General features: G+C 42.4%; 1 protein-coding gene across 3 annotated transcripts in view; it reads right to left on the bottom strand.

Annotated features, from left to right (window-relative positions):
• Positions 1-21333, bottom strand: part of LOC139391821 (semaphorin-6D-like) — a 134069-nt gene extending 112736 nt beyond the window's left edge. For 2 of the 3 annotated variants that reach the window (XM_071139390.1, XM_071139391.1), the window contains exon 1: positions 21137-21333. The gene's annotated coding sequence lies outside the window, so the exon portion shown is untranslated. Of the gene's footprint in view, positions 1-14521; positions 14586-21136 lie in introns of all 3 variants that reach the window. The other variant, XM_071139389.1, reaches the window with a different exon arrangement.
• Positions 21334-21744: the final 411 nt, after the last annotated feature.

The raw sequence follows: 21744 nt of genomic DNA, 5'->3' as shown, positions 1-21744 counted from the left end.
CATGCATTGTCTTGAGTTTGTTTTAGCTAAGAAGCAAAAGACAAACAATCCCTTCCATTTAAGATGTATTTTATTGTTAACTAGGCTTGGGCGGTATATTGTATATACCGTATACCGGGGTATTTGGAAAAAGCCACGAGATGGTTTTTCAAACCCGACAATAATATTTGAAGTTTAAAAAAAAAAGAAATTACAATACATGTAGGTACTTTAAGTAAATACCTGCTGTCAACTTTTGTAATATCTTAGGAGATAAAGAACATTGCGTTCCACATTTCAGCTGTCACATTATTAGGAATCTTACCGTAGTCCCCAGTCACGCGTCACATGGTGTTTGTTTACATGCACAAAACTATGAGAGAAGGGAGCCTTGTGAGTCACTCACTGTTGTGCAGCATGTGCTAGGCGATCAAATTAAAGTATGGAATTCACAGCTAGATATTTATAACTATTAAATTAACTGTTTAAGATGTGTTAAATGCTGTGCATGGCGGGCAGGTAGCCTAGCAAGCCAGTTACTGAAAGGTTGCTGGAACGAATCCCAGAGCCGACCAGGTGAAAAATCTAACGATGTGCCCTTGAGCAAGGCACTTATATCCAGAGCGACTTACAAGAGCAATCATGGTTAGGAGAATCTTCTAAAATATAAATGTAAACATTTGGTTTGGTTTCCTAATTTAGTAGCTGGCTAGCTTCTTCAAAAAGCATGCATTCACTTGGTAACAGAAGGGAATCCCCTCCAGGATCAAGAGCCTGGCTAGCTAATAATTGTTTTGACATGCAGCAAACGGGGAATAGCATTGTTGAGCTACTTGTATAGTTTAGGTCAGAAACTGTACCAAAATGTTTGCAATGCACTTTAGAGTATTGTCCATTCTGGTTCATATAAGGCCAAAACAGACTAATTTCAGTCTACTTCAGAGTCAGACAAACATGAGCCCAGACCCACTCCACATGCTCTTAAGCGATCAGCCTCAATAGATGTTCAGAGTAATAGAAAAACACAGCGGGTAACATCATATAGCGGTGCAAGGCAGTCCAGCTCTGCTTACCCCGCACTGTTCCATTTCTGATACGTCTTTCCAAGAAACTAGTTAAAATAATTGAATGGTGAGGGATTGGCAGAATACCATTCCCACTAATGGTGTGTTTCGTATGATAATAGCTGCACGAGCACTACGAGAATCTGATTAGTTACTCCCACTACTCTGACATGATCATGCTAATCTAGGCCTTAAAGAAACTGGGCCTGCTGAACATTGATTTCCATACTGGCAGGGAAATGAAAACTCTGCTAACCCAATATCTATCCCAGTGACTCGAAACAGCCGAGTATATGGAAAGAGGAAGACATTAGTGCTAACTGTTAATTAAGAACATTACTCTCCGTGAATGGAAGGATGGAGACCTGATTTGGACCACCGTTTTCACTACAGCCAGGCAAAATGATTGGTTCCAGTGACACAACCTCTTTCTTAGTGGAGTGGATTTAGGCCTACTTCGACAACAATTTATTTTTCGAAGTGTATTCTGTTGCAATTCAATAGGCTAATTACACTGAACAAAAATATAAATGCAACATACAACAATTTCAAAGATTTTACTAAGTTTACAGTTCATATAAGAAAATCAGTCAATTGAAATACATTTATTAGGCCCTGATCTATGGATTTCACAAAATGGGAATACAGATATGCATCTGTTGGTCACAGCTACATTAAAAACGTAGGGGTGTGGATCAGAAAACCAGTCAGCATCTGGTGTGACCACCATTTGCCTCATGCAGTGAGTGACATCTCCTTCGCATAGAGTTAAACAAGCTGTTGACCGTGGCCTGTGGAATGTTATCCCACTCTTTAATGGCTGTGCGAAGTTTCTGGATGTTGGCAGGAACTGGAACATACTGTCTGTCGTACAGTACACGTCAATTCAGCGTATCCTAAACATGCTCAATGGGTGGCATGTCTGGTGAGAATGCAGGCCATAGAAGAACTGGGACATTTTCAGCTTCCAGGAATTGTGTACTGATCCTTGCAACATGGGACCGTCATTATCATACTGAAACATGAGGTGGTGGTGGCGGATGAATGGCACGACACTGGGCCTCAGGATTTCGTCACTGTATCTCTGTGCATTAAAATTGCCATCAATAAAATGTGTTTGTTGTCCGTAGTTTATGCCTGCCCATACCATAATCCCACCATGGGGCACTCTGTTCACATCATTGACATCAGCTAACCGCTCACCCACACAACGCCATAATTGTTTATTTATTTAACCTTTATTTAACTAAGAAAGTCAGTTAAGAACAAATTCTTATTTACAATGACGGCCTACCCTGGCCAAACCCGGATGACGCTGGGCCAATTGTGCGACGCCCAATTACAGCCGGATGTGAAACAGCCTGGAATCGAACCAGGGACTGTAGTGATGCCTATTGCACAGTGAGATGCAATGCCTTAGACCGATGCGCCACTTGGGAGCCATCTGCCTGGTACAGTTGAAACCCGGATTCATCCATTAAGAGCACACTTCTCCAGCGTGCCAGTGGCCATCAAAGCTGACTATTTGCATACTGAAGTCGGTTACAATGCTGAATTGCAGTCAGGTCAAGACCCCGTTGAAGACGACGAGCACGCAGATGAGCTTCCCTGAGACGGTTTCTGACAGTTTGTGCAGAAATTCATCGGTTGTGCAAACCCACAGTTTCATCAGCTCTCCGGGTGGCTGGTCTCAGACGATCCTGCAGGTGAAGAAGCCGGATGTGGGCTGGCGTGGTTACACGAGATCTGCGGTTGTGAGGCCGGTTGAACGTACTGCCAAATTCTCTAAAATGACATTGGAGGCAGCTTATGGTAGAGAAATTAACATTCAATTATCTGGCAACAGCTCTGGTGGACATTCCTACAGTCAGCATGTCAATTGCACACGCCCTCAAAACTTGAGACATCTGTGGCATTGTGTTGTGTGACAAAACTGCACATTTTAGAGTGGCCATTTTATTGTCCCCAGCACAAGGTGCACCTCTGCAACGATCATGCTGTTTAATCATCTTCTTGATATACCACACCAGTCAGGTGGATGGATTATCTTGGTAAAGGATAAATTATCACTAACAGGGAAGTAAACAAATTTGTACACACATTTTGAGAGAAATAAGCTTTTTGTGCGTATGGAACATTTCTGTGGTGTTTCATGATCTCAAATAAAAGATGGGATCAACACTTTACATGTTGCGTTTATATTTGTATATTTTCCGTCAAGACCTTTTTACTTCATTTTTAACGTTTTGACGTAAACAAATGAAACGTGACAATGGCCGATGGGGCTAAACCCCACGCTGTAACTCCCATACCTACCTTGACACTTCAAAGGGCAGTCACCTAACGAGTAAAGTCGTTACTTTTAGCTCTTATTCTTATCTGTATTTTTTAAAACTGCATTGTTGATTAGGGGCTCGTAAGTAAACATTTCACTGTAAGGTCTACTACACCTGTTGTATTCGGCGCATGTGACTAATAAAATTAGATTTGATTTAAAGTTTGATTGCCTGTTGCATTTCCCTATTCCCAAGTGTAGTTTGTTTTTATGGCCTTTTACTGCCCCTTGTGATGTGGGTGTGAGGTATATCTCCTTGCTCAAATGATTTCCTGGATGCACCTAAATACAATTTTAAAGACAAGCCATTTTATTAAAGGTGCCACATGCAAAGACTTTTGGTCAGAGGGCAACATTTTAGCAAAAGGTGAGAGTTTATTCTGGATGCACTGTTTTAGGAAAGACAAAAACAAAGTGAATCAGTCACACACACACTTAAAACTGCTCAATATAGCTCCAGCCAGATCAAATACACTATTGGTCTTTGAGACCTACAAGCTGCTTCAGGTGAAAGAGTGGCAATGATGTTTACAATCCTTATAATCCAGAGTTAGCAACATAGCCAGTTATCTTCCCCCATCAGCGCTCTCCTCATTAGGAGGCGAGGTTTGGGTACAGGCAGTGCTTCAACCGCATTGCAACCTCTGCACCTCTTGACCCTCTGTCCCCTTCACGCACTCCCAGGTTTAAACATAACCCCTTTTCCAAACCGAAGCCCGAACACCAGTCAAACCCCTCTCTCCTCATATACTAAGTCCCCGCCACCAAGTCCTAAGACACAAACCAGATGTTTGGTTCTGGTCCAGCATGAGTTAGACAGAAAGGGTGGAGGAAGAGAGAGAGCGAAGAGAGAGAGCGAGAAGAGGACATGGAACACTCCATCTTTGTCACCTGCTTCCTGTCCTCCTTCCAGTCGCCAGGCTGTCAACTGCCGTTCCATCTCTTACTGGTGACGCCATTGTTTGCCAAAGCCAGATAGACTGAATGTGGATCAGTGAATTAAACATCTAGGCTAGGTCCTGGTGTAAACTATTTGTACACAAGAGGTAATTGAGGACCTTTAAGAATAATGGGAGTCATGTGCAACACATGCTGGTAGGGATTGAGGAGATAGGGGAGCAATAAATGAATATGAAACCCATTGAACAGCTCTGAAGTGCAGAAATCCAATCTCTGGCTCCTTCCATTTTATGCCTCATTTCATCTCTCAACCTGATTACAGATTTTTTTTTTTTTAATGGCATCAGCTGGCAATTTAACCACACCAAATCATCTGTTGTGTGTATTCTGACAAAGTCAAATTTCTCTGTTGTCTAACCGCGCTACTGTAATTATTGTTCCATTAATTGCCATAGAGAGGCCTTGGAACACTTACAGAGACCATCTTTTCCACTAAGCTCCATGTGTTGCAAAAAGGCGTTGTTTCTGCAACGTTTTAAGTGCTTGGAAGAGACAGCTTCCAGCTGTACATTTTGGAGAGCTCTTTCTTCTCCTTTTTTGGACTTTTCTCAATCCTCATCAGACTGGGACAAAGTTAAAGATCTTGAGCGTCCGTGGCCTCTCAATCTTTCCTCAGCACGGCTTTTCTCTCTCTCTCTCCCCCCCTCCTCCTCCTCCCCCCTCTTTCGGAACACTAAGGAATTCCGCGGGATCTTTCTTAAAATAAAAATCCCCCCTCCCTTCACCCCACTTTGCTTGCTTCTACTTTCACATTCCTGGAACGCTTGTGCTAAGGAGTTTGAATGTTGTGTTTGTCAGCACCTGCACTTCAACTTCAAGCAAGCAAGTGAGCAAACAAGCAATGAGGCAACAAAAAAAACAGTAGGAGCAAGACAGAGGAAAAAAAGAGGGCACGAAAGAAGCAAGAAGTTGATAAAAACTGGCAAGCCTGCATCCGCAAAACCCCCCCTACAGAATAGGCCTTCCTCCACGCAATGACTTGTGTTATCTCCGCGCCTCACCAATAAAGCTCATAAAACAGTCTCTGTGCTGCATATCAGCAGACACCATCAACCGTAAAACTGATTTAGCTACCCCCGATCTCCCTTTGAAGCAGGCCAGTCGCAGAAATGACTCTTCAGCCATTTTATTTGCCAACAGCTAATCAATGAAGCAGGAAAGAGATACACTATCATTAAGTGAATAAAAGTAGAGATCATTTGGCACAAGCACCCCGAAGCCCCTTTGAACCTTATTTATAATTTAAACCTGTCCCTGGCTTTAAAAGTCAGCCGGTTTTTAAAAGGAGCAAAGCAAATAAGCTGGCAAGTCAGGCAAGTCAGTTAATGAACAAATGATTTTTTACAATGATGGCCTACCTTGTATGGAGGGCATGTGTTGACAACTAACCCTTTGACACATACGATCACATATTTGTGGTCATTGTTGAGTAATCCCTGCAGCGTACCATCGCAAATATGTGATTCGAACAGTAGAAACAGAACGTGCAGTGCATTCAGAAAGTATTCAGACCCTTTGACCTTTTCCACATTTTGTTATGTTACATCCTTCTTCTAAAATGGATTAAATATCAATCAATCTACACACAATACCCCATATACAATGCGAAAACAGGTTTATAGAAATACCTTATTTACATATGTATTCAGACCCTTTGCTATGAGACTCGAAATTGAGCTTGGGTGAATCCTGTTTCCATTGATCATCCTTGAGATGTTTCTACAACTTGATTGGAGTAAATTGATTGGACATGATTTGGAAAGGCACATGCATGTCTATATAAGGGCCCACAGTTGACAGTGCATGTCAGAGCAAAAACCAAGCCATGAGGTTGAAGGAATTGTCTGTAGAACTCTGAGACAGGATTGTGTCAACGCACAGATCTGGGGAAGGCTACCAAAAAATGTCTGCAGCATTGAAGGTCCCCAAGAATACAGTGGCCTCCATCATTCTTAAATGGAAGAAGTTTGGAAGCACCAAGATTCTTCCTAGAACTGTCCGCCCGGCCAAACTGAGCAATCGGGGGAGAAGGGCTCGGTCAGGGAAGTGACCAAGGACCTGATCGGAGCTCTGAAAGACATCCTCTGTGGAGATGGGAGAACCTTCCAGAAGGACAACCATCTCTGCAGCACTTCGCCAATCAGGCCTTTATGGTAGAGTGGCCAGGCGGAAGCCACTCCTCTGTAAAAAGGCACATAACAGCCCGCTTGGAGTCTGCCAAAAGGCACCTAAAGGACTCTCAGACCAGGAGAAACAAGATTCTTGGTCTGATGAAACCAAGACTGAACTCTTTAACCTGAATGCCAAGCATCACATCTGGAGGAAACCTGGCACCATCCCTATGGTGAATCATGGTGGTGGCAGACTGAGAGACTAGTTAGGATTGAGCCAAAGATGAACGGAGCAAAGTACAGACAGATCCTTCATGAAAACTTGCTCCAGAGCGCACAGGACCTCAGACTGGGGGAAGGTTCACCTTCAAACAGGACAACGACATTTAGCACACAGCAAAGACAACACAGGAGTGACATTGGGAGAAGTCTCTGAATGCCCAGCCAGGGCCCGGACTTGATGGGCAGTGACGCTCCCCATCCAACCTGATAGAGCTTGAGGGGATCTGCAGAGAAGAATGGGAGAAACTCAAATACAGATGTGCCAAACTTGCAACGTCATACCCAAGAAGACTTGAGGCTGTAAATGCTGCCAAAGGTGCTTCAACAAAGTACTGAGTAAAGGGTCTGAATACTTATGTAAATATGATATTTCTAAAAACCTGTTTTTGCTTTGTCATTATGGGGTATTTTGTGTAGATTGATGAGGGCGGAAAACTATTAAATCCATTTTACAATAAGGCTGGAACATAACAAAATGTGGAAAAAGTCAAGGGTTCTGAATACTTCCCGGATGCACTGTATGATGCAACAAACAGCATTGTTTTCTGAAAAGCATCTAAACAATGTTTTGTTCTGATGGGAAATAAATGTCTTCACAACTTTATTCCACAATCTCACCTTTTATTGTAAAAGATAAATGTGAACGTCATCATCTAAGCACCACACGGAACTTCCACAACCAAACTCATTTCATAAACCAATCTAAATAACAGGCTGCGCCGAGAGAGGGGGAAAAAAAATAAAAACATTGGCGACCTAACAGCTAGACTTGTTTACAATGTACCACGGCTCTTATGAGCCCAAGGGAGAAATGTAATATTGTTTAGAAAATAAGTGTGTGTCAGCTAAGCTAACAGCAGCTAAATGCTTTATGATGTTTATCCATGTTTGTTTATGTTTTTTATTTTTATTTCACCTTTATTTAACCAGTTAGGCTAGTTGAGAACAAGTTCTCATTTGCAACTGCGACCTGGCCAAGATAAAGCGTAGCAATTCGACACATACAACACAGTGTTACACATGGAATAAACAAAATATACAGTCAATAATACAGTAGAACAAAAGAAAACAAAAAGTCTATATACAGTGAGTGCAAATGAGGTAAGTTAAGGAAATAAATAGGCCATGGTGGCGAAGTAATTACAATATAGCAATTAAACACTGGAATGGTAGATCGGCAGAAGATGAATGTGCAGATAGAGATACTGGGGTGCAAAGGAGCATAAATAAATAAATAAATACCAGTATGGGGCTGAGGTAGGTAGATAGATGGGCTATTTACAGATGGGCTATGTACAGGTGCAGTGATCTGTAAGCTGCTCTGACAGCTGGTGCTTAAAGCTAGTGAGGGAGATGTGAGTCTCCAGCTTCAGAGATTTTTGCACTTCGTTCCAGTCATGGGCAGCAGAGAACTGGAAGGAAAGACAACCAAAGGAGGAATTGGCTTTGGGGGTGACCCGTGAGATATGCCTGCTGGAGCGCGTGCTACGGGTGGGTGCTGCTATGGTGACCAGTGAGCTGAGATAAGGCGGGGCTTTACCTAGCAGAGACTTGTAGATAACCTGTAGCCAGTGGGTTTGTCGACAAGTATGAAGCGAGGGCCAGCCAACGAGAGCGTACAGGTCGCAATGGTGGATAGTGTATGGGGCTTTGGTGACAAAACGGATGACACTGTGATAGACTGCATCCAGTTTGTTGAGTAGAGTGTTTGAGGCTATTTTATAGATGACATCACTGAATTCGAGGATCGGTAGGATGGTCAGTTTTACGAGGGTGTTTGGCAACATGAGTGAAGGATGCTTTGTTGCGATATAGGAAGCCGAATCTAGATTTAATTTTGGATTGGAGATGCTTCATGTGAGTCTGGAAGGAGAGTTTACAGTCTAACCAGACACCTAGGTATTTGTAGTTGTCCACATATTCGAAGTCAGAGCCGTCCAGAGTGGTGATGCTGGACGGGCAAGCAGGTGCGGGCAGTGATCGATTGAATAGCATGCATTTAGTTTTACTTGCGTTTAAGAGCAGTTGGAGGCCACGGAAGGAGAGTTGTTTGACAAGCAAAAACTCCCTAATCCCATTCACTATAAGATGCAAATAAACAAAGTCAAAGTTGGTTGCGCCTATTGCCCAGAAAATAGTTAGTTTGGCCACTTTTCAGCATATTACAAATCTTCAATGTACTTGTTACAGTGTATACCAGAACCAGAGCACATGACTTGAAAAAATTCATTTACAGTTTGACAAATCACAAAGCAAATAAAATGTTATCACCTCACAGATCATCACCCCAAATACAAGCCTATTGCCTAGCCTAACCGTAGAGAGAAAGCTAAACAGCGTTGCCAGATTTGGGTGAAACCATTTTAACCTCTTTAAGCTAGGGGGCACTATTTTTATGTTGGGAAAAATAACATTCCCAAAGTAAACCGCCTATTTCTCAGGACCAGATGCTAGAATATGCATGTAATTGACAGATTAGGATAGAAAACACTCTAAAGTTTCCAAAACTGTCAAAATGTTGTCTGTGAGTTAAACAGAACTGGCTAGGCTAAAACCTGAGGAAAATCCAATCAGCAAGTCCCCTGTTTTTGAAACCCCTCTGTTTTTATGCATCCCTATTGCCCATTTAAAGGGATATCAACCAGATTCCTTTTTCTATGGCTTCCCTAAGGTGTCAACAGCCTTTAGACATAGTTTCAGGCTTTTATTTTGAAGAATGAGCGTGAACGACCCCATTGGGTAAGTGTAGAGGTGAGGGCTCTCAGAGTGAGTTGTGCGCAAAAGAGAAAGGTTACTCCCAGTCCTAGTGAAAAGCCAACTGTCCCGGTTGATATATTACCAAATGGATATTTGAAAAACACCCTGAGGATTGATTATAAAAAACGTTTGACATTTTTCTGTGGACATTATGGATATAATTTGGAATTTTTGTCTGCGTTGTTGTGACCGCTTTTTCCGGTGGATTCCTGGGCATAACGCACCAAACTAACGGTATTTGGATATAAAAAATATCTTTATGGAACAAAAGGAACATTTGTTGTCTAACTGGGAGTCTCGTGAGTGAAAACATCTGAAGATCATCAAAGGTAAACGATTAATTTGATTGCATTTCTGATTTTCGTGACCAAGTTACCTGAACCTAAGTGTACTTATTGTTTTGTCGAGCGATCGATAAACTTACACAAACGCTTGTATTGCATTCGCAGGTGGATTAACAAAAGGTTAAGCTGTGTTTTGCAATATTGCACTTGTGATTTCATGAATATGAATATTTTCTAGTAATATTATTTGACTGTGGCGCTATGCTATTCAGCATTGCTGATGACAGTTATAGCGGAACCGGGATGGGTGGTTCAGAGAGGTTAAGGGGGTTTGTTGAGGATTTCAAGTCCATAGGGGATAGAAATGGGGGAAGTTATCGTGGGGGTATATGACGCAGTAAATATTAATATGACGGGGGATTTATCCATAAATGGGTGGCAAACACAGGAAAGTTTATAAGTTAAATAAAAATAAAACACCTGGAAAGGGGTGTCTAAACTGGAAACCCTGAGTAATGATAGATTGTAACTAAGTCAGTCGGGTGAACCATCCCCTTTACCTCATTTTGTTATATACCTCATTTTGTTATATCTTTGGTCTGACAGACGACAACCAGAGTGCATTGTATGACGTCAACAAACATGGTGCCACGAATAGCTGGCATTTTGCTTAGCATTGGCTCATCATAAATCAGTACAACCTTCCAAAAAGTATTTTATACACATCATATGTGTCCATTACAATCTATGCAAGAATCAGAATGCATGATTTGTCACCAGTACTTGAAAACATGTGAATGAAACAGTAAATACATGATGCTCCATACATACTTACGGTGTGCTACAGTAGAAACAACACGATATACAGAAACTATAATGATAACATAATAAGGTACTTACTTTGATAGGAACACACACATGTCCAATGTTATTATTAGCAAGGAAAACAACAAGAAGGCAATGCTGGACACCAGCCGGAAAATGTGCCAGGGGGAAAAAGTTTGTGCAAGTTATGTTCTGACTGGAGATGCGCAAATGCCTGCGTACTTGTTCTCGGGAAACACTGGGGAAGTGCTTGGGCTCTCGTCAAAAGACAGCTCAGTAAATCCTCAAACATAAATTGTCCGCAATAGTTAAATAGGCTACTTCTGTGTGAATTAACGAGGAGGCGGAACACACCTAAAACTGTTGTTGGAAAATAAAACTTGTTAGAAAATCATTTGAAACTGACAAGTTGTATCATAGCCTATAGATCCTTTTGCAGGCAGCGTGCCTTGGTTTTGGAACAGTGAGTGCATTCTGACATTAAGCACATAAAAAAAAACTCACACAGGGGCGACCGTTAGAGATGTTTGAAACTCACACGTGAAAAGGTTAATTAAGTCATTTGGGGAGAGTGTGCTGTGTTCGTGGATCGCGACATTAGGTCAAAGCTAGCTAGTGAGTGGCAAACTGTGAAAGAAGTCTTCCGATAGATTTGCAGAAATGTTTTCATCGCATGCAGCAGAGAGGATCATGGGGAGTCTACACAGGCATGCGGAGATTACAGCTGAGCTACAACACTAGGCGTCAACCGAAATCCCCCGACCATGACGACGGAGCAGCATTTCACAGATCCTTAATTTCTACAGGAGGCAATTGCATCATGGTATTTATATACTCTGACATGACTTTACACTGGGCAGAGACCCGTTGCTGCCGAATTGGACAAACTATCATCTCTTACCAAATACATGCCTATAGCAATGCTAAAAGCAAAACACTATAAAGATCTGGCTTTCTGTTCCTCCCACGTAATGCAATAAAAATAGTGTTATGGATATGTGTGGACAGAACCAATAATAGGGCAATAGAATAGAGTGGAAGAGATTAGGAAATTGTGGGAGAAATTTGGAGATAGATTGAAAAGCTGGTGGGACAAGAGAAGAAGAGAATAGATAAAAGTTTATGATGTGAGAAGAGGTAGGGCTGTCAGTCAATAAATAATATAATAATACTCATAGGAAAGGTTTTCATCTTCAGCTCACAATCTGTGGATAATACACGATTAGAAAGGTTCAAACTTTTTGTCAAACATCACAGCACAATTGAAAGATTTATGGCACATAGAAACCAAACGAGGGTGGTCTATGGTGATAGGTGGGATGGGCTGAGAGTGGCTGAGGGGGTGGGATTAAAGAGCTGATGTTTGGTAATGTATTATTGTTATGTGACTGCTTTATATAAAAGTATGTAAAATGTAAAAATATATGTATATGTAGCAAATGAAGGTGTAAAAAAATGATGATATTTGTCCTCCGAAGAGGGGGGGTGGTGGAGGGTTTAATAAAAACTAAAGAGTAGGGCTGGTTAAATTCCAGAGAACTCGTGATACAATAATAACACGATAGTCTATATGTATTGTGATTCTCACGGTTCTAAATGTATTGCGATTCAATTTATTAGCGATTGATTTTATTGCAATTTGATGTATATGTCTGCTGCAGAGAGACAAGAAAGAGCATAATAACATTTGTTTTGATCAGTCATGGAAATAAAAAAGTGCTGAAAACATGTCGGCTCACTATTTAAAAAGAAGAAGACGTTTTATACCCTTCCCCAAATATACAGTTGAAGTTGGAAATTTACATACACTTAGGTTGGAGTCATTAAAACTCATGCAATCTTTCCAACAATTGTTTACAGACAAATTATTTAACTTATAATTCACTGTATCACAATTCCAGTTGGTCAGAAGTTTACATACACTAAGTTGACTGTGCCGTTAAACAGCTTGGAAAATTCCAGAAAATGTCATAGCTTTAGAAGCTTCTGATAGGCTAATTGACATCATTTGAGTCAATTGGAGGTGTACCTGTGGATCCATTTCAAGGCCTACCTTCAAACTCAGTGCCTCTTTGCTTGACATCATGGGAAAATCAAAAGATATCAGCCAAGACCTCAGAAAAATAATTGTAGACCTGCACAACACCTGAAGGTACCACGTTAATCTGTACAAACAATAGTACGCAAGTATAAACACCATGGGACCACACAGCCGTCATACTGCTCAGGAAGGAAGGGCGTTCTGTCTCCTAGAGATTAACGTACTTTGGTGCGAAAAGTGCAAGTCAATCCCAGAACAACAGCGAAGGACCTTGTGGAGATGCTGGAGTAAACCGGTACAAAAGTATCTATATCCACAGTAAAACAAGTCCTGTATCGACATAACCTGAAAGGCCGCTCAGCAAGGAAGAAGCCACTGCTCCAAAACCACCATAAAAAAAGCCAGATTACAGTTTGCAACTGCACATGGGGACAAAGATCGTACTTTTTGGAGAAATGTCCTCTGGTCTGATGAAACAAAAATAGAACTGTTTGGCCATAATGACCATCGTTACGTTTGGAGGAAAAAGGGGGATGCTTGCAGGCCGAAGAACACCATCCCAACCGTGAAGCATGGGGGTGGCAGCATCATGTTGTGGGGGTGCTTTGCTGCAGGAGGGACTGGTGCACTTCACAAAATAGATGGCATCATGGGGTAGGAAAATTATGTGGATATAGTGAAGCAACATCTCAAGACGTCAGTTAAAGCTTTGTCGCAAATGGGTCTTCCAAATGGACAATGACCACAAGTATACTTTCAAAGTTGTGGCACAATGGCTTAAGGACAACAAAGTTCAGGTATTGGAGTGGCCATCACAAAGACCTCAATTCTATAGAAAATGTGTGCAGAACTGAAAAAGTGTGTGCGAGCAAGGAGGCCTACAAACCTGACTCAGTTACACCTGCTCTGTCAGGAGGAATGGGACAGAATTCACCCAACTTATTGTGGAAAGCTTGTGGAAGGCTACCCGAAATGTTTGATCCGAGTTAAACAATTTAAAGGCATTGCTACCAAATACTAATTGAGTGTTTGTAAACTTCTGACCCAAGGTGAATGTGATGAAAGAAACCAAAGCTGAAATAAATCATTCTCTACTATTATTCTGAAATTTCACATTCTTAAAATAAAGTGGTGATCCTAACTGACGTAAGACAGGGAATTTTTACTAGGATTAAATGTCAGGAATTGTGAAAAACTGAGTTTAAATGTATTTGGCTAAGGTGTATGTAAACTTCCGACTTCAACTGTATGTTCCAACAAGACAATGACCCCAAGCATACAGCCAAAGCAATGCTGGAATGGCTTTAGAACAAGAATGTGAAATCTCTGGAGTGGCCCAGCCAAAGTCCATACTTGAATCTCATTTCAAATCTGTGGAAAGACTTGAAGATTGCTGTTCACCGCCGCTTCCCATCAAATGTAAGAAGAGCTTGAGAAAATCTGCAAGGAAGAATGGGAGAAAATCCCCAAATCCAGATGTGCAAAGCATACCAAAGACAACTCAAAGCTGCAATCACCACCAAAGGTGCTTCTACAAAGTATTGACTCAGGTGTGAATACTTATGTAAATTAGATCTGTAATTCTTCTAAAATAAAATTGACTAAAAACATGTTTTCACTTTGTCATTATGGGGTATTGTGTGTAGATGGGGAAGAAAAAATATATGTAATCAATTTTGAATTCAGGCTGTAACACAACAAAATGTGGAATAAGTCCAGGCGTATGAATACTTTCTGAAGGCACTGTTACTGTATCGATTTACCCCCATCTTTAGAGGAGAGAGGGAAAGGAGACAAAGAGAGGAGAAAACATGAAGTAAGATAAGAACGAGGAGCAGATACTAGAGGCACTTGAAGGGGAAGGCTATTTCAGCACTCATTACCTCTGGGGGCATTAGGAGCGATGGGCCTTTGAGGACCTCTCCACCGGCGACACAATTCAGGAGTCTGGAAAAGAGACAGCCAGGAAATAAAAATCACACCCTCGACAAAACAGCCCATTTCTCAGGGTGTTTCTGCGTCTGCAGACCATCAGTGAGGGGGACACAATCTTTGAATGAAATGGAAAAAAGCTACGATGGCGGGGTCATTTTTAGCCATCATGGGCTGGTGAGCAGAACCCAACTCGGCTGGTGAATGGAGAGGCTACTAATGACAAACAGAGGAAGTGGGACTTTTACAGATCCTCTGGAGTTACAGAGTGGAGCAACATACTAGACGTAACAGATTGATACAGATACTAGGACAAAAAGACCCATGCGCACAAAGCAACTGTACATCAGGCGGAATGACAATCACACAGGCCTGTGCTCACTTCTTAGTGACCACACTATAATAGTTGTGGCTGCTTCGTGTGATGCATTGTTGTCTCTACCTTCTTGCCCTTTGTGCAGTTGTCTGTGCCCAAGTTGTTGTCATGTTGTGTTGCTGCCATGCTATGTTGTCGTCTTAGGTCTCTCTATGTAGTGTTGTGTTGTCTCTCTTGTCATGATGTGTGTTTAGTCCTATATTTTTAATCCCAACCCCCATCCCAGCAGGAGGCCATTTGCCTTCTGGTAGGTCATCATTGTAAATAAGAATTTGTTCTTAACTGACTTGCCTAGTTAAATATCATAAAATATATATATATATTACATACACTGCTCAAAAAAAATAAAGGGAACACTTAAACAACACAATGTAACTCCAAGTCATCACACTTCTGTGAAATCAAACTGTCCACTTAGGAAGCAACATTGATTGACAATAAATTTCACATGCTGTTGTGCAAATGGAAGAGACAACAGGTGGAAATTATAGGCAATTAGCAAGACACCCCCAATAAAGGAGTGGTTCTGCAGGTGGTGACCACAGACCACTTCTCAGTTCCTATGCTTCCTGGCTGATGTTTTGGTCACTTTTGAATGCTGGCGGTGCTTTCACTCTAGTGGTGGCATGAGACGGAGTCTACAACCCACACAAGTGGCTCAGGTAGTGCAGCTCATCCAGGATGGCACATCAATGCGAGCAGTGGCAAGTAGGTTTGCTGTGTCTGTCAGCGTAGTGTCCAGAGCATGGAGGCGCTTCCAGGAGACAGGCCAGTACATCAGGAGACGTGAAGGAGGCCGTAGGAGAGCAACAACCCAGCAGCAGGACCGCTACCTCCGCCTTTGTGCAAGGAGGAGCAGGAGGAGCACTGCCAGAGCCCTGCAAAATTACCTCCAGCAGGCCACAAATGTGCATGCGTCTGCTCAAACGGTCAGAAACAGACTCCATGAGGGTGGTATGAGGGCCCGACATCCACAGGTGGGGGTTGTGCTTACAGCCCAACACCGTGCAGGACGTTTGGCATTTGCCAGAGAACACCCAGATTGGCAAATTCACCACTGGCACCCTGTGCTCTTCACAGATGAAAGCAGGTTCACACTGACAGAGTCTGGAGATGCCGTGGAGAACGTTCTGCTTTCTGCAACATCCTCCAGCATGACCGGTTTGGCGGTGGGTCAGTCATGGTGTGGGGTGGCATTTCTTTGGGGGGCCGCACAGCCGTCCATGTGCTCGCCAGAGGTAGCCTGACTGCCATTAGGTACCGAGATGAGATCCTCAGACCCCTTGTGAGACCATATGCTGGTGTGGTTGGCCCTGGGTTCCTCCTAATGCAAGACAATGCTAGACCTCATGTGGCTGGAGTGTGTCAGCAGTTCCTGCAAGAGAAAGGCATTGATGCTATGGACTGGCCCGCCCGTTCCCCAGACCTGAATCCAATTGAGCACATCTGGGACATCATGTCTCGCTCCATCCACCAACGCCACGTTGCACCACAGACTGTCCAGGAGTTGGCGGATGCTTTAGTCCAGGTCTGGGAGGAGATCCCTCAGGAGACCATCCGCCACCTCATCAAGAGCATGCCCAGGCGTTGTAGGGCGGTCATACAGGCATGTGGAGGCCACACACACTACTGAGCCTCATTTTGACTTGTTTTAAGGACATTACATCAAAGTTGGATCAGCCTGTAGTGTGGTTTTCCACTTTAATTTTGAGTGTGACTCCAAATCCAGACCTCCATGGGTTGATCAATATGATTTCCATTGATAATTTTTGTGTGATTTTGTTGTCAGCACATTCAACTATGTAAAGAAAAAATATTTAATAAGAATATTTCATTCATTCAGATCTAGGACGTGTTATTTTAGTCTTCCCTTTATTTTTTTGAGCAGTGTATACACACACACACACACACACACACACACACACACACACACACACACACACTAGCTACTCATCCAAGCTACACACGCCATAAATCGAATACAACACAAGCATTGTTATATCTTTCACCCTCACACACAAATACATAGACTCACAGAACACATACACACAATCTCACCAGAAGCTTCCCACTCTGAGAACATCCCACATCCTGCTCTTCTAATTCACTCATCTCAAATCAACAAGCGCCATGTCAACAACGCAACTGGCTAGATCCAGTTCCCCTGTCATGGTGCTACGGCTCTCCAGCCGTAACCTCACCACTCCCACTGTGTCACCCTCAGTCACAGCAGAGGGACGGGGAGACGGCACTGCACTCAGAGGGGTGGTTTCACATCCAAGCTGAGATAAGCCTGTTTAGGTTGTGTGCTGGATATTCAGGCAGGCAGATACAACTGTGCATGTTAATGCTTTTATAACCACGCAGACAAAACACTGTAGAGGTTCCATGCTGATTAGGCCTAGACTTTGTGTACGTGCAAACACATTCAACGAAGTACTGATGTTTTTCAACCTTTGTCGGAGCCATGTTTAAACATTAGCGAAGACAGAATATGGCATGATCCGTGTGCTCAAATACAGCTACATACATAACACTCATTTCCAGCTACATGAAGTTATCTGTCAACAAAAGCCCACTAAATAGATGCAAACATTACACACAAGCAGAGGTATAATAGCTCGAGCCATCTGGAAACCTATTAATTGCCAGCGAGATAGAGATGTTGAAATTAATGAAGCCACACGCTAAAGAGACAACTCTCACTAAGGGGGAACGGGATCGACGTAACACCAACTACAGACAACTGTCACGTACTCTTTCTCTTTGTGTTTTTATTTTTTTGTGGTATCCAATTTGTAGTTACAGTCTTGTCCCGTCGCTGCAACTCCTGTACGGACTTGGGAGAAGTGAAGGTCGAGAGCCATGCGTCCTCCGAAACACGGCCTTGCCAAGGCGCACTGCTTCTTGACACACTGCTCACTTAACCCGGGAGCCAGCCACAACAATGTGTCTGAGGAAACACTGTACAACTGTCAACCAAAGTCAGATACAGTAGCAGGTGCCCGGCCCGCCACAAGGAGTCTCTAGAGCGCGATGGGACAAGGAAATCACAGCAGGCCAAACACTCCCCTAACCCGTGCGACGCTGGGCCAAATTGTGCGCCGCCTCATGGGTCTACCGGTAACGGCCTTAGACCATTGCGCCACAAGAGAGGCCTTGAATTCTCTTTTAAGTGAGGTAAAATCTTTAAGGCCCATTTTCCTTTAGAACAAAAAAAAGAAGAGATGTGGTTCGATGATGCAACGGCACCGAGGGTTTTGTTGTGGCGCCAGTTAACGACACCCTTGAGGTTGTGAACCCAAACTCCTAATTACCAGTTAGCCAATTAAGGCTGTCGCCAAAACCTAGAGCGCGTGCCAGAAAATTGGCTTCAGTTCAGTTAGATCAGCTGTTCACAACACTGATTCACTGATCTACAAATCAACTGCCTGAGCACCTGAGGTCTACCGTGATGGTGCTGAGCTGTAGGGTAGAGACCTGGTAAGGGAGAGATTTATGGTAGGCCCACCGACATGCTGTGGCAGTGATGGAGGGATCTTAGTAGAGCAAGGCCACCGATTCACAGCATCAGTAACTTAATCAGTCATGCACCAGGTGACACGCACACAGCGAATACATATGCACACACATGCAAGCCAAAAATGAAACTGTGCTTTCATTTACACGCACACACACACGCACGCACGCACGCACGCACACACACACACACACACAGCGAATTACAGGGGGCCTAAACCCCCCTGAATGAAAGAGGAATCTAAATGCAAAGTCCATCTTTGGGGAGGGGTCTCCAAATAATGCAATTTACTGCTACAGTGATAAATATTAAAATAAAAGTTTATTCTAAATTAACAAACACCCCCACATCTCTGACATGGTTTTAAAAAATACATTTCCCATGTGGCTGCACTTGTCATCCTGGGACAGTCCCGTATTTCAGCCCCTTTTCAGGTTTCTCAACTTGACTTTTTATAAAAACATATCAACTAATTCGGGCTACATGAGTGTAGGTCTAATGAAAATCGCAGAATGTCACTTGACTTGTTGTTTTGCACCCAATGTCTCTTTCTAGTCATCAAATGGGCGTGTGCCCAGTACACTGTTCAGATGCTGGAAGTATTTTGGAGTGGATGAACTTGTGCAGGTAGTGGTTTGTTTGACAATCAGATGAAAACATCATGACTGGTTGTGTTCATGCCACATGTTTACCATTTAATGACATGCCTTTCCTATTAGGCCCAAATAGGATGGTCCCATGAAACAAATAAAGTCCCCCCCAACCCCCCCCCCCTAATTCACACACAAACACACAGCTGCTGGCTCCAACACAGCATCCTGCTGAGGTGAGATATGACGGCTATGCTGAGGTGAGATATGATGGCTAAATTTAGGTGAGATATGATGGCTAAGCATGGGGTTGACACATGATGGCTCTCTCCTCCAGAGAATGGGCAGTGTGGTCCATTACAGTAGCCCGAGTGCATTGAAGCCTAGAAGATCTTATACAATTTTAACAGTGCATAAATGTTTCAGATAGCTCTGTCCAAAGATAACATTTCTCTTCTACTTCAGGTTGCCAACTGCAGAATTATGTGTAAGTGAGCATTCATTTTGTAGCCTGCTGTCTACTTCATTTACACTGAACTTTATTGAGCTTGAAATAAGTCTTTCCATGTTACAATTGCATAATATATTTATGTAGGCCTATGCCCAAATGCAAAAGACAGAAAATTTGAAGCATAGGCATAATAGCGTGAAGACAAAAGATGCTAAAAATATTTGCGGGAAAGACAATGCGCAAGTCAATTAACCACCTGAAGAGAGCAAGCAAATTCGATTATATTGCCCCTTATCTGCCAAAACAATTGTCATACAATCTGTTACCGCGTAAAGGCATTGTTTGAATACATGCATAAAAATGTGCTAATTTGGACTGTGTTTTCGCAGGCAATTGCAGATGGCCAGACGTCACGGAGTACTAAATCGCTAAATCCTGTATTTTGATTGTGAACCAGTACGGTGAGGGAAACGGATTAGGACAAAAGGCGAGTCCCGCGGCAGAGATTTCAGGGGAAATAATAGGCGCATGGCAACCGGGGGTTCAGTAGAACATCTTTCCTATGGTTGTCTTGTGTAATAACATTATTGTTACCACCCGTCTGTGTGTTTAAACAGGATTTTTATTTTTAAAATATCAAGTTAGGTTTTTTTTAAATGGTAGGCGTATGACTAGATTATATATATATATATATATATATATATATATATATATATATATATATATATATATATATAAAAACGATCGTTTTTTTTAAAGATACAACTACAACATAATTTACATAACCTGCACAAAGCATTTCATAACTAATATGATAAACTTTGAAAGCCTCAAAATAAGGAATGGCTATTGACTACAATTCACTAAAACGAGAGGTAGGCTTTGAAAGCCTCAATATAAGGAATTATTATTGTCTACAATTCCCTAAAATGATAGATAGGCCTATACGTCACTTCAAGTTGACGACTTTATAGGCTAAAGCAACATTACACAGTTGACGCTTTCGATATTGTGTCAATTCTATTTATCGTGCACTGACAACCCTGTGAAGTTGCCCCCATCGATATTAATTGATGATTTGGGGTAGAATGATGCGACGGACCTTTATGGGCAACTATGACTATGACCCCGCACCCTTTAAACTAGCTGGAGAAATAATTTGACATAAATTATAATCACAAACTACAATAGTGACCATCAATCTGGCAAGTTATCAAGTGCCCTAGAAAATATATATACAACCTGGAAAATACGAACCTAATAAAATAGGCTACCATGTAGCATAACAATAAAGGATGCATGCTACAAATCGGTCACTAGAATAAATGCAATGTTTTTCTCATTCAAATGTTTAATTTGACACCTTGTGTGACAGCTCTTTAATTGAGACCTCAGACCTGTCAAACCAGAAAGTCGCAGTCATGTCGCCAAGTCGTGGGATGAAGGTTGTCGACATTTACTTCGCAAATTCAGTTCAGTGGGTTTGCAAAGACCGACAACCCACATACAACATAATGGTCCGCATGAGGACTGACTTTTCAAACATTTGAACCAAACCAAATGTACAGAGGGAGCAGATGCAGATTGTCGGCAACATATACCGCACAGGGGCGACAACAAGGAATTTACCTTATCTCCAAAATAAATTCCGCGAGATATTTCCGAGGGAAATAGTCCAAAATTCAGCAAGTGTATTGACGAAGAGGTAACAGTCTGAAAATAATCACTATTTCACTCCTAGAACGTCGTAATTCCCAAGACGCACGCTGTTGAGTTTGCATTGACTATACACTGAAACAGGCGGAGATCTACCCAGGCGCGCGACTGTCGTCTCGTCCAGGACACACCCTCCTCGTTTGCATGAAAGACCCTTACGGCCAATTAAGGGTCGCAGCACGGTAGACTACGCAGCTGGCACCTCCCACACCGTTCAAACCACGGTCCAGACTTCAGACCCCAGTCCAGACTGTAAACATAAAATGGTTCTCAGAATGGTTTTCCCCTTTCTTTTTAACACTGTTTCGAATTATCTCTCTCTCTCCGCGTGAGTGTGTGTGTGTGAAATCAACAATAGGGTAAATCATGAACTCAAACATGAAGCATCTTATTATGATAAGCATGAACTATGATATACCATGTCATCTTATTATGATATGATAAGAATAAGGATAGTTGCAAGTAAGTAGGAATAACCAGCAACAATATTAGACAGAAGAAAAATGCCTAATTGTGCATTG

This window comes from Oncorhynchus clarkii, chromosome 32, assembly GCF_045791955.1.
Source record: "Oncorhynchus clarkii lewisi isolate Uvic-CL-2024 chromosome 32, UVic_Ocla_1.0, whole genome shotgun sequence".
Taxonomy (NCBI): Eukaryota; Metazoa; Chordata; class Actinopteri; order Salmoniformes; family Salmonidae; genus Oncorhynchus; species Oncorhynchus clarkii.
This window is presented reverse-complemented; position numbering and strand designations above follow the sequence as displayed.